The sequence below is a fragment of the Mauremys reevesii genome, linkage group 15 (assembly GCF_016161935.1).
Source record: "Mauremys reevesii isolate NIE-2019 linkage group 15, ASM1616193v1, whole genome shotgun sequence".
Taxonomy (NCBI): Eukaryota; Metazoa; Chordata; order Testudines; family Geoemydidae; genus Mauremys; species Mauremys reevesii.
Genome location: NC_052637.1, coordinates 28,271,320 through 28,285,208, shown reverse-complemented (window position 1 = coordinate 28,285,208; position 13,889 = coordinate 28,271,320). Strand labels below are relative to the sequence as shown.

Here is a 13,889-nt window from a genome sequence, read left to right as displayed (position 1 = left end):
GGGATGTGGACAAATTGGAGAGAGTCCAGCAGAGGGCAACGAAAATTATTAGGGGGCTGGGGCACATGACTTACAAGGAGAGGCTGAGGGAACTGGGGTTTAGTTTGCAGAAGAGAAGAGTGAGGATGAATTTGATAGCAGCCTTCAACTACCTGAAGGGGGGTTCCAAAGAGAATGGAGCTCAGCTGTGCTCAGTGATGGCAGATGACAGAACAAGGAGCAATGGTCTCAAGTTGCAGTGGGGAAGGTCTAGGCCAACCTTTAAATCACCAGCCTGGGGAAGCTGGTCCAGTCCGGCATGGCGTACCTGCTCTTGCCGGTATGCTGGACCGGACCGGCTTACTTTCACCTCTGCTGCAGGGTCACCTTTCTGCTGGGGCTTTGTACAGTAAGGATGTTACATAACGTGTGTTCTATTATACGCCTGCAGAGGAAATAAGTTCTTGGCAAAAACACAGTGTTCTGAAAAAATCCTGAGCCATAATTCTGACACCCTGTGAGAGTGCTGTGACATTCAAAGAGTGGGAGGGAGGTAGATTCGGCAGCTTGTTGAAAATGCCACTCAATTGGCGAGAGGAGATCTGACAGACTCTTTTCTCCCCAGTGCAGTATGGTTTCACTGTCACCATTGTACTTGGCCAACGTGGGGTGGGATGGGGGAGAGAGCTCATTGTTTCCAGGAGCCTGACCTGTCTAAATTGTTCCCTAGGTCCACAAGGGTGAGTAACATTTAAAGTAGAAAAGCTAACCCTCCCCCATTGGGAAGTCTATTTGATCTACCTTACTGTGTGTTTGTGTTTAAAGCTACTCACTCTTACTCTCAACATTGAGCAATGAGCTAGAAATGCCTTTTCTTTCTATCTGGGGGACCTCTGTACCTTTATTACTACTCATTTTCTATCACTTACCACCCTGGGTCAGAGCAATATTTTTGCCATATGAGGATTAGAGGTCACTATACACTCCCCACCTAGGTGCACTGTCGTGCCTCAGTTTCCCTTCTATCAGCCTGTCACATACACCCAATGTACTCCAGGTACTGAGCTACCTAGATACCACAGTGATGGATTCCCAATCTGTGGAGTCAGGGATGTGCATGGGGAAATCAAATCTTGGTTCTCTGCATAGTATCAAATCTACATCCCTTTGAATGGTAGCATAGACCCTCTCCACCAATCAGGCCAGGAATGCCATTTTAATAGAAAATCTAGAGCTGGTTTAAAAAGATGGAACCATTTTCCATTGAAAAATGCAATTTAATTGAAATACAAATATTTAGCTGGCAATGTGTTCATTGCAACAAAATCTTCAATGGCAAAACATCATTTTGACTTTCTCATTATGTTTTGTTATCTAAATGTTTTGTTTCAACTTTATCATTTTGATTCATTTAGCTTTGACTTTTATGTTAATGTATTTTACTATAGTATATATATTTAATATTAATGTATGATACTTATATCATTAACATTTAAATATATTAAATGTAATAAGTCAAAACTAAATGAATCAAAATGATAAAGTTGAAGCAAAATAATGTGACCCTATCAAAATGACACATTTCAATGCTCCTGAATGAAAATTTTTCATAATTGTCATTTAGTAGGAAATTTGGAAATTTCTGCTTTTTTGTCCCAATTTGGAATTTTTCTTAATGTTAGGGTTTCCCACAGAATGAAAATTTGGGTTTACAACCAGCTCTAAAAAAGAACCTTTCTGAATGCATCATTTGGAGCAAGGAGAACCTTTTCTGCTATACACATTCTAATGTATGTTCTCTGTACCTAGCTGCAGATGTTTATATTTAGCAGCTATTAACATATGCTTTGTGCACTGTTCAGGACATAATCAGTGGGCTCTACAACAGTTTGAGTGACAAGGCAATCCCCCCAGGACTAAAACAAGAAAAAAAAAAACCATCTCCTGTTAATCATTCTCAAACTGCAGCAAGCTAAATGGAACACTTGGCTTGTGACACTATACTGAGCTGCCAGGCGCTGGGGGAAAATGTATGAATTAGGGCTCTTTCCTTCATGCCTGCAGGGGGAAGGAAATGTCATATCTCTCTGCCATGTAATACTGAGCACTTTCAATTCTTGATGTACTGTGAAAACATGAATTAAGCCTCACCTCACACCAGTGAGCCAAACCTCATTACCATTGTACAGCTGGAGAAATCAAGTATAGAGAGGTTAAATAACATGCCCAAGGTCTTGCTTGGCAGAGCTGGAGTTAAAAGCCAGCAGTCCCTGACTCCCAGCTCCCTGTTCAATTCACTAAACCAAGCTCCTTCACTAATGAGCATGAGCCCTGGGCTGACATCTTGGCCCTACTGTAGACAAATGGCCGGACCCTGGGGTTTTGTAGGGGGGCTGAAGTACTGACTGTGTGAAGCCAAGCCCTGAATAGAAGCATAAAATAAAGACTGGAAGAAACCTCTAGAGGTCTAGTCCAGTTCTCTGCACTCAAGGCAGGACTAGGTATTATGTAGACCATCTCTGTCAGGTGTTGGCCTAACCTGCTCTTAAATACCTCCAATGATGGAGATTCCCCAACCTCCCTAAGCAGTTTATTCCAGTGCTTAGCTAGAAGGGTGAGGTCTCACTTGAGGGTTCATTGGATTGCCCTCTTTTGAGTTGTTGGACTTTTATGTTCGTTTGTTCCTGATTACTCTTGGACCCTAGTGCCTCAAAAGGGGCACGATTGAGGCTAGGGTTGCCTGATGCCTGGTTTTTGACTGGAACTCCCGGTCGAAAAGGGACCCTGGCGGCTCCAGTCAGCACCACTGACCAGGCTGTTAAAAGTCCAGTTGTTGGTGCAGTGGGGCTCCGCACAGCTCCTGGAAGCAGTTGGCATGTCCCTGCAGCCCCTAGGGACACCGGCTCCACAGCTCCCATTGGCCAGGAACCGTGGCCAATGGGAGCTATGGGGGCAGCACGCACCACACAGAGCCGCCTAGGGCCCGGACATGCTGGCTGCTTCTGGGAGAAGCGTGGAGTCCGGGCAGGCAGGGAGCCTGCCTTAGCCCCGCTGCACTGCCAATCAGGAGCCGCCTGAGATAAGTGCTGCCCAGCCAGAGTCCACACCCTGAACCCCCTGCCTCAGGTCAGAACCCCTTCCCACACCCTAACTTCCTCCCAGACCCCGAACCCTCTCCCGCACTCCAAAGCCCTCGGCCCCAGCCCAGCGCACCCTCCTGCACCTCAAACTCTTCATCCCCGGCCTCACCCCTTCCCACACCCCAACCCCCTGCCCCAGCCCAGTGAAAGTAAGTTGGGGGGGGAGAAGAGGGAGCAATGGAGTGAAAGGGGTAGAATGAGTGGGAGTGGGGCCTCAGAGAAGGGGTGAGGCAGGGGCGGGGCCTCAGGGGAAGGGGTGGGGCAAAGGTGTTCGGGTTCATACAATTAAAAAGTTGGCAACCCTAACTGAAGCGTGCCTGGGCTGGAAGCTCAAACCAGTGCTACCTTGTTGCTCGCAGAAATGTGCAGCTGGGTGCGTTGTGCCCTGATCGATCGTGAAGAGGTACCACAAGGGCAACAATCCCCAAGGTCACTTCATTGTCCTTCATCAGACTCTCCTCTACTGTAATGCCCACAAGCATCCCAACAAAGGTTAAGTCGCTGATGTGCTGTGAGTGCTGCCTATCAGGCTGACAAGTATGATCTCATTGTTTCCCTGTGCTCCCCTGCCTCATCTGCTGTATCCATTGATTGTCTCATTTTATACCTAGATTGTCAATTCTTCAGCGGGGAGAGGGAGTGTCATCATTTTGTTCTGTGTTTGTACAGTGCCTAGCACAATGAGGCTCTAAGCTGTGGATGGGGTCCCAAGTAATCACTATAATCAGATTGTGCCACCCTCAGCTATTCCCGGGTCCCATAAGTGACATCTCTTGTAGAGTAAGGTACTGCAGCATGTGACTAGGGGGGAAGGATCTGTCCCTAATGGAGCTGGGGCTCAAATCAGATGACCTAGGGGTAACTGACAATCCTGTGATTGTGGTATGCAAACTGCCAAACTTTGCATTGGAGGAAGAGGAAATTTATGTACCTGCCACTCTGATTTGCATAGGAATTAAGAGGGTGAAGATTGCGGGCTGCAGCTCCTTCCATTCATGTAAACAGCTAATGAGCGGCTTGCCTTCACCCTGTCCTGCCGCTGCCCCTACCTACTTTAATGGCTGCCAAACACTAACCATCTGGGAGACCTGTTAGCCTTTCCTGGATTTGAATGCAGCCAATTAAAATAAATGTTACAAACTTGAGACTTTCACCATAGAGGTGCTGGAGCACAGAGTTCCCAATCCCTGCTCTGGGGATTCAGCCTTTAGGGGTGGGTACTCTAAACTTCACCCTCTGCTGCTTTAATGAGCCTCTGTGGTTGGCCCTGGTGTGGCAGTGCTGCTCACCTCCCATTCGGTGGTGCCTGCCATAGGTTGAGGTGGGATGCTGTCATAATGGCAAGAAGTGCATAGATAATGAAGGTGGCAGGAACTGACTCAAGTCTTGAGTAAGTTCACTGGAGCCGGAGGTATGAAGTCACTAGAGCTGCACCAATTCACGTTGGGTAAGTTTGGCCCCTGTTCTGGCAAATTGACTTAGTTGCCAAAAAGTTTGGGAATCACCAACCCCTGCCTCTGGTTCAGGCAAAACATTTCTATTTTTCAAGTAAAGAAACTGCCAAATCACCCTACTAATGGCTGGGTAGAATCTACTCAGCCTACCAATCAGAGCCCCAGCCACAGTGTTATCTGACACTAGCTTCAGCAACCCACAATCCTCCCCCAAGTCTTTGGAAACTGAGGCAGCAGAGAGAAATGTCCTGCTGCAGGTGAAGAGAGAGATAGATGGGTCGTTTCAGCAATAGCTTCTCCTAGAGGGCCTCCCAAATCAGGGAATGGCCTTGGAGATCTGGATATGAATGATACCTCCACACACACACATCTCTTTGTCTACTAAACTCCCCTATTTGCTTCCCAATACTACAATAAATAGGAGCCTTTCAGTAGCACCTGAAAATACTTACACTGAGTGGCATGCTAGGGGTAGGCAGTGAGCAGCTCTGCAGCCAGGAGATGGGCTAATGCCACTGATCGGAAAATAAATAGTATCAGCACAAGTGCCATGCTTAGGAGCAGGAAAGGGGTTCTGTGAATTTTACCAGAGTTCCTTCCTAAAATTTCACCATCAGCTGGGAGGAGTGATTACTGAGAAATTCCGTTGATCAGAGATAACTTATTTTCCCTCAGAGGTCATACGTGTCTAAGGCCCTTCATTTTCAATTATTACTGAAAAATTTCAGGGTTTCACAATAGCTACTATCTGGTTTTTACTTTTTTTTTTTCCGCCTGAATTTTAGACCACTCAAATACATGAAAATACTGATTGTTAAGAGAATCCTATACATTTCATGAGGTAGATGTATTTATGCTAGTGTGTGTTGTGTGTGTGTGTACTGTTAATATACAGTTCATGAAATTAACCATAGCATTAAACTGCTTTTACTTTCAGTATGCTTACTTTTCTGTTTGTTGCTTTTATTCTGTCTTCCCATCCTCCCCTATTAACTCAGAAAACTGAAGTTAATTTTTTACACTGATTTTTTTTTGTGCCCATTTTCTAAGTTTTGCAATAAACACTGATGAATCCCTGGGAAATTTTAAATAAAATAAAACCTGAAAATGAAGGGCCTTGTAAATATATCTGGGAGTAGCAATGCTTGCCTTTCAAAGGGGCTGTCGGGTATTTAAGAAGTGTCGTGGGAGAGATTACCAGTGCTACCCCACTATGGGTCTGTCTACACTCAGAGCTAAGGGTGTGAGTCCCAGCATGTGAATACATACTCGAGCTACCTCTCGTTGAGCTACCCTGTCATTTTTAGCAAGCTGGTGTGAGTTTGTCTATGCAAGCTGGGACTCGCACCCCTAGCTTTGAGTGTAAACATATCCTACGGAAGGGTGCACACAATTGAGGATCTCACGTGTATAGGCCACAGTAGGGCTCTTACGTGCACATACAAAACCATAGGGCTGCAGAAATGGGCCCTTACCTGTATCTGAAGATACTGACAAGTGCCAGGCTTGTACAGTGCTTTAACATCTACAGTGAGGAAGATGATGCATTTTGTGAGTGGGAACCCCAGGGGATTTGTCTCACTTCAGCAGGGTAATAGGAATTGAAAGGGCAATTTTCTCCTTGTCTCATCAATGCGTTGCTTATGCAAACTGTATAGTAGCTAAGGCCACCTGACGGATACTCAGAGCAAACAGCATGGGGGTGCCTAGCTGGGAAGGGCACACAGAGGTTGGGTGTCAGCTGCTAAAACTGTGGGTCTGACGCATAGCGGGGCTCCTATGTGAACCTTGAGGGCTCAGTCCTGCCATCATTCCGACACTGGGCATTCGTCCACTTCAGCTTAGCACTGTTACTGCATTCTGGCCTAACTGCCTTCGTTTGTGACTAAACAGCTGCAGCGTTCTGTGCCTCCAGATCCCTGTGCATCAACTTCAATAGCATTAAAAAGGCTCTTGCTATTTCAATAACAAGGACAGTGAGGGCATCTTTTTGAGGTGTCTGCACCTTGTGACAGCAGCGGCACTGGCAACTTTCCATGAGCTTTGTGACAGCACTTCATTTGCATTCAAAATCTGTATCCAAATACAATGCACATGCCTGTGGCATTTGCCTGTATAGTGAAACCTACACTAAAGGTCAACCCTCCCAGACAACTGACTATTGCAGCCACTTCAGAATATCCCTAAGGAACAGGCAGAATGGCCCCCAGTGCTTGGGCTGCTGAAAGCCTTACAGCCCATCTTGCAAAAAGTCCGCTCAGCTAAGCAACTATAAAAATAATTCAGGAGTCCGTGCAAGGGAGGAGAAACACAGCGTGTGACCTGTGCTTGCAACATAGCCTCTTGCCTTGTTTGTGACCCAGACAGTCAACCCATGCCCAAGGTATCAGTACAATTTAGTTCAACCTTTAGTTAAGGATCAACCTCTGCTAAGATGCTGTTTTTAGCTGCTCCCGTGAGAGCTGATTTTAGAATACAGGTCTGGCTGTAGATAGTATCTTCCTTCAGCAGCAATAAAATCCAGCCATTACAGGATTGCATTTCTGAACTCCATGAAGTTTGGGCATCCTCAGCCTATTAGTGCAAATCTCCCACGTCTCTCATCCCATAGGGGAGAGACAGTCTTGTTTGGGGCATGGGGAGACTGAGCCAGATGTGGGACAAAATGAGCCCTTCCAGACACAGGCTACATTTGGGCCATTTGTTTAACACGGTGCCAGGATTACACAGCAGGAGAGGCCCAGAGGGAACTGAAAGAAAAAAGAGTTTTTCAACTCAGCCTATGAAATCTGCTAAGCCAGCAAGTTGGGCCTTTTCACTGAGATGTGATCAGACTTAATTTGACAGCAATTTCTTAAAATATTTAAAGAGCTGCCTGGAATAAACTGATCGCTTCCGAGTAGTGACCTAAATTCCACTAGCTGTAAACTTCATTAGAAAGTGGATTTGTGTGCCTGCCAGGAACAAGGCACTCTGTAATTTCATTGATCTGGCCAAGCCCATATGTTTTATGAATGCTTCCTTTGGCACATCGCAGCACAGTACTATCGAAGCTTTTTTGTTCAGTGGTTGTGTGTGTGGTGGGTTTGTTTTTCTCTTCCCAGTAAAAATGCATGATTTGTTTACCAATTGCGCTGTGAAATAGAGGAGTCAAGCCATCCCACTGGCTGTATAGACTCTGATACAACAGCCACAAAGGTAAATGTAGCTTCTGACCATCTTTGCCCAGCTTGAGACACTTTTCTCTCTTATCCAAGTCGCCCTCCCCTCTCTCAGGCCTAGTGTTACAGGGACATGAGAGAGGTGGCCACAGTTCTCGGCAGCTGTCTGGTCATGCAGCTCTGCAGTGCTGGCCACAAGGGGTGCTACACAGTCCTGAAAAAAGCTTCCTTTGCCTCTCCCCAGCCCAAAGGACCCCCCCACAATACTGTACCTCTCTACATCACTTCTAGCCTCTCAACCTAGGAAGCATGGGACTCAGTCTTGCATCCACTGGTGACTACACCTCTCTGTGACCTCTGCCAGCTTCGGCAGCATTCAGCTGGCACTTTTTTATCTAGAGCTAGGCCCACATTTTCAGAAGCAGCCTCCGATTTTTGGGTGCCTCTGTTTTTGAGCACCCAGCTAAAGACACCTCCTTGGGACAGATTTCCAGAAGCGCTGAATGCCCATAGTTCCCACTGACTTTAACTGGGATGGTGGGTGTTCAGCACACAGGGTGCCTCACATTGGGTATCCAAAAATGGAGGTACCTCAAGTCAGAGGCTGCTTGTGAAAATACTGGCCCAAGCTCTAGGCTATCAACGTGACACCTCTCACCAGAACTAAACCCACTCGAAGTGCCCCATGCTCAGAGCAAGTAAAGCATAGGCCCTAATAGCACAACGCCTTGCTGCCTGTCAATGTGTCTCACTGCTGTTCTGGACTCAGGGACCCAGCTCTAGGCATGAGAAGATCCCATTCAGTCTTTGGATTCCCTGCTGATATTGTCAGCCAGGGTGTGGTTTTTATGCTGTGCATCTGCACTGCGAGTTGTTATGGTACCCACGTTTTACACAGACCTCCGAAGAGGATGATTGTTTTCTATTACTACTGACCTAGGCTGGTTTGAACTCTCGATCTGAAAGGGAAAGGCCCTGGAGTCATCCAGCGCACTGACCAATGAGACTCCTGTGACAGTTAGGAGATATGTCTGTGTCAAACTAGAAATTCTATTTTGTTTTGGGAATGATTGTGATCTTCCCTATGAATTAGAGCAGTGGTCCCCAACGCAGTGCCTGCGGGCATCATGGCACCTGCTGGGGTATCTATATGCGCCCACGTACTGGCTGGTAGACAAGCATCTGCCGAAATGCTGCCGAGAAGCGGCAACGTCAAGAGGCGTCGTCGCTTAAATGCCGCCGAGAAACATAGGATGCATGTCCCCCTGAGACAGTGAGTTCAGCTCAATATCGGCATGTGTGTGAAATTTTCGATTTTCGGTGGCGATGCCTCTTGATGACGCTGCTTCTCAGTGGCATTTCGGTGGTGACACCTCTTGACGTTGCCACTTCTCAGCGGCATTTGGGCAGATGCTTGTCCACTGGCCACGGTCCTTGATGGCTCGTTGTCCGGTGCCCGCCACACCGAAAAGGTTGCGGACCACTGGATTAGAGCATCCATTTTGTAGCAGAGGCTCAACACTTAGTAGACAGACATGAGACAGAGACATTAAGACAGAGCAATCAAGGACCATTAGCACTGAACAGCTCTTCCCTCCAATGGGTTTTCTGCCAGCAGGGCCATTGGCTTTGAATGGCTCTCTCTTCACAGATGTGGATGGGGGAGGCAGGAGCTGGAGCCTAGACCTTCCCCAGTTTGCAGCATATAGGAAAAGAGAGGACAGAGTCAGTGTTAAAAGGGGTATGTACGTTTCTAAGCAAGGGAGGCCTGTCCCTCACCATCATGTGCAGGAACCAACAGCTTCCAAGAAGGCAGGGAGAGCTCGGACAAACCCAGGACTCACAGGGGTGGTGAGCTCAGGCTGAGGGGGTTTTGTTGAGGAGTTCGGTGTTTTCCATAGAACTGTACTTCTCTCTTGTGCTTTTTAAAAGAGTAAACTGTGAATGAGCAATTTCTGTGCTCAGCCTGCGTGCCTTGCTTTACAGTCACGTGATTCCTGAAGAGAGAAATTAGACAGCCAGAGCCCCCACAGCCAGCTGGACTTGAGGGGAAACATCTCTAAGCAACTGTGGGACCTGGGAGGGCTGTACTGGTTCTAGGTGGCTGGACTGTAGGATTCCACTGCCCAAAAGGGTGCCAGACACAGGGTCTGTACCTGGGAGTGCCCAAGAGACCCAGAGCTAGAGACAGTGACCAGTCACTACCCAGACCCAAGGGGCCTTAGAAGCACATGGGATTCAGCAGTTGGATCCAATCACAACAGAGCAGTGTCTACCCTGAGAGCATGACCAGACTAGTTTATGACACCTCCCGCTTCCTAATCTCACAGCTGGAGATCATATGAGGAGTACCCTTTCCAGCCTAGGTTGTTGAACATAACACCCTGGTTCCTTTTATGCTGTGACTTTTTGGGTAGCCTCTGCCTCCTCTTACATTCTAAACAGTGGAATATATTCACATCTGTTATGAAGACCTCCCCACTTTGAGAATTCAACCTCTCTTTGTCCTAAGCACCCTTCTTACAACTGATAGCCGTCCCTAGCACAGTTGGGTTGGAGATAATGTGTTTCCTCTCCCAGCCCTGGGATATGGTTGGCAGTTGAGCCTGCTCACATATACAAATTATTATTTATGTTACAGTAGCATCGACAGGCCCTGATCTAACCTGGGACCCCATGGTGTTTGGGTTATTACAAATGCAATAAGACAGTCCCTGCCATGAAAACTTTGTTCTCTGAATAAGTTGGTGGTGTGACTGGTCTCTGCACAAATTACATACAGCCTTGCAAAATTCTACTCAGCTGGGGCCAATAACTCATTTTGCCGAGGAGTGGATAAAATGTCATTAATTGCTTCAGTCTCCTCATGAAGGACAGACTAGCAAATTTATGCTGGAGACGGTAAATTTTCATGAGAGATTTTTCAAGGCAGAATCAAAGGGAAAATACCAAAGCAACAGCTTTTTGTGCTGACTGTCTCATCTCCCCACTCAGAAGCCCAACATGAGTTTTATTTGGCTTCTCTGGGTATGGCTACACTTGCGACTTGCAGCACTGGTGGAGGCTTTCCAGCGCTGCAGTTAGTAAGTGGCCACACCTGCAGGGCACTTCCAGTGCTGCAACTCCCTGGCTGCAGTGCTGGCCGTACACCTCACTCAGCATGGGGAATAAGGATTGCAGCGCTGGTCATCAAGTGTGGCCACACACCAGCGCTGTTATTGGCCTCCAGGGTATACGGGTGTATCCCAGAATGCTTTTAACTAAATTACTCCCTTTGTTTTGTTTTGCAGCCTCTCTTTGTTTTGTTGTGAACCTCCGTTGCTAGCGGAGCTGCTCTACCGGAGCTGCTTATCAGCTCCTGTTTGCTGTGATCAATCTGTGAACGATCAGTGATTCACAGGGGTTGAGTGTTTGCGTTTTGCTTGACCAGCAGCGAGAAAAGGAGTCATTCACAGGGGTTGAGTGTTTGCTTTGCTTGAGAGAAACGGGGGGAGGGGGCAGACAGGGGAAAGAGAGTATGTTGGATGCAGGCTGTTTGCAGTTAACAGTAAGGGGGTGGGAAAATTTTCTGATTTTGCACAGTGTCAGTTCCAAAAATCCACTCTCTCACCCCCCCCCCCCCCCGGTCCCTGTCACACTGCCCCACACCCCCCTCTTTGGAAAATCTCATTGCTGCCACTTGAATGCTGGGATAGCTGCCCATAATTCATCACTCCCAACAGCGCTGCAAATGTGGCCACACTGCAGCGCTGGTAGCTGAGAGTGTGGCCACACACCAGCGCTGGCCCTGCACAGCTGGATGACCAGTGCTGCAACTACCAGCGCTGCAGATTTGTAAGTGTAGCCATACCCTCTGATTCCTGGCACAAAGGAGCCTCAGGTGCAGCAAACCTGGGCTGCTATCCCCTCCCCCATGTGTATCCCTCTGAAAGGAGCTACAAATTAAAGGCAAAACAAATGCAGATGGGATAACACAGCTCCCCTTGGAGGTAAATTGGCCTCCTCCTTCCCCAAGTAAAGTCCCATGTGATTGGACTATGAGAGTCACTGCTTTGCCTTATCAATATTATGACAATTAATTTTCATAAGCAAAGGCGGAAACCAGCACTTGAATAAAGAGCTGGCGCTGGCGCCATATGGGTCTGTGTTAAACTAATACACTGGATATGGAGCCCGCAGGTGCCCAGACAATGATTAAATTAATTTTCCATAAATCTGAGCAGTTTTACTAGTTCTTTATCCTCTCCTTGCCTCTAACGTGGCTGTTGTTGTTTTATTATTTGCTGCAAGCTTGCAATAAACTCGCTGCTAATTTCCTTTTGGCTGGATGTTTGCTGGAGGGGAATCCAGTATAACCTCATGTTGCCAGGATATCTTGCACAGTTTAATCTCTGGCTGTCAGGTGGCTTTGTCTTGCCAGCCATGTGCAAAAGAGCACCCTTTTGTTTCTACTCCCACCTCCAGTCTCTGAAGGCCTGGGGCTAGGAAAGTCCTGTTTGTACCACTTAACCTCCGGGAGGCTGTGCCCAGATGGGAGGGGACTCACAAAAGGCGCTCAAGTGCTTGGAGTGTTTCCAATGAGAACACTCCTGCCTGGCAAAATAACTTTGATTGCAGAAAATGCAGAAGGAGGATGAGGCTGTTTGGCTTATTTATATCTTGGTTCTAGAAGTGGGACAGTGCATTAAACTCTCTTTAAAAGAAGACAAATGGTCCCTCTCACTTCTACCTATAACTTTGATGGCTCAGAGATTCTGTTCCCCTGTCTGTGACCTGGCTGCTGTGTAGACTGTGGGCTCCTGTCCTCCTGTGATGGGTATATAGGCTCTGGGATTCTAGCCTGCCTGGGATCTAGCTGTTGTGCAGGCTCTGGGATCCCATCCTTCTCTCTGTGACCTGACTCAAATCAAGTAGTTAGTCCAATCTAGGGTGACCAGATGAGAGACATGAAATATCGGGACGTGGGGGAGAGGGAGTGTTGGCGGAGCAACAACAACAACAAAACAAAAACCAAGAGCCGCCAGAGCATAGGAAAAATTGGTGGGGGCAGAGCACCCACCGGCAGCTCCACGCCCTGCCCCTCCATACCAGCTCGCCTTCGCTCTGCCTCCACCTCCCCTGAGCTGGCTGCCGCGTCCTGCTTCTCCCCCCTCCCTCCAGCGCTTGCACCGCCATACAGCCGATTAGCGCATGCCTGGGAGGGAGGGGTAAGGAGGAGGAATGCGGTGTGCTTGGGGAAGAGGCAGGGCCAGGGTGGGGATTTGGGGAGGGATCCAATAGGGCAATGAGGGGATGGGGCTGGGGGTGGGGCCAGGGCAGGGATTTGGGGAGGGATCCAATGGGAGAGGGAGGAGCAGAGTTGGGGCAGGGCCAGGGTGGAGTTGGGGTGGGGGGGCACGAGCCCCCTCCGCCTGTGCAGCGGAGGGCAAAATATCAGGACAATTCACATCCTGACCGATGTTAAAATCGGAACGTCTGGTCACCCTAGTCCAATCTAACTACTACTATGTGCACTCAGAATTCACTGCAGGTGCACCCATTTGTGCCCCCTCACCCCCCTACCGCCGGTCATGCTGTAACCTTGCTGAAAATGTCTCCCTAAGTGTAACATACCTAAATATAATTAAAGCAGCAATTTTCTTCAAAAATGTGATCTCTTTAGTATAGGGTGTATCTCTTTCCTTAGGCCGTCTAATCTCTGCCAACAGAACTAAAGATGGGGGAGGATTTTTTCTATATTTAGCTTTGGAGAAATTGCTATAACTAATCGGATTTAGGATACTCTGCTCTCTTTTATTTTATCTCCCCCACTTAAGTCCTTGTCATGTGACTATAGGCTGCAGTTCACCAGCTCTCAGCCTTTTCTGTTTTTTTTTTCCATGGAGTCGATTAATAACCTTGAAAAATAACACCTACAGCTGTTTCTTTTGCAGCTGCTGGGCACGGAGACTAATTACTGGCCCTCAGAACCTCTGTCGCCCTACTTTGCATGTAAAAGTGCCGATAAATCGGAACTGGCTGAGGAGATGGTTATGCCTCCTGCAAGAATAAAAGGAATGTGATTTGGGTAGTTATTTTTAGCCTTTTCAAATGAAATGTAAAAAGGCCCCTGGGCATCTTTTGTCCTTATAAATCTGATCATATCCATGATATGG

General features: G+C 47.6%; 1 protein-coding gene across 1 annotated transcript in view; it reads left to right on the top strand.

Moving 5' to 3' along the window:
- The first annotated feature begins 4,524 nt into the window (after positions 1 to 4,524).
- SEC14L1 (SEC14 like lipid binding 1) overlaps positions 4,525 to 13,889 on the top strand; it is a 101,038-nt gene continuing 91,673 nt past the window's right edge. The window contains exon 1 of the mRNA XM_039501306.1: positions 4,525 to 4,566. The gene's annotated coding sequence lies outside the window, so the exon portion shown is untranslated. The remainder of the gene's footprint in view (positions 4,567 to 13,889) is intronic.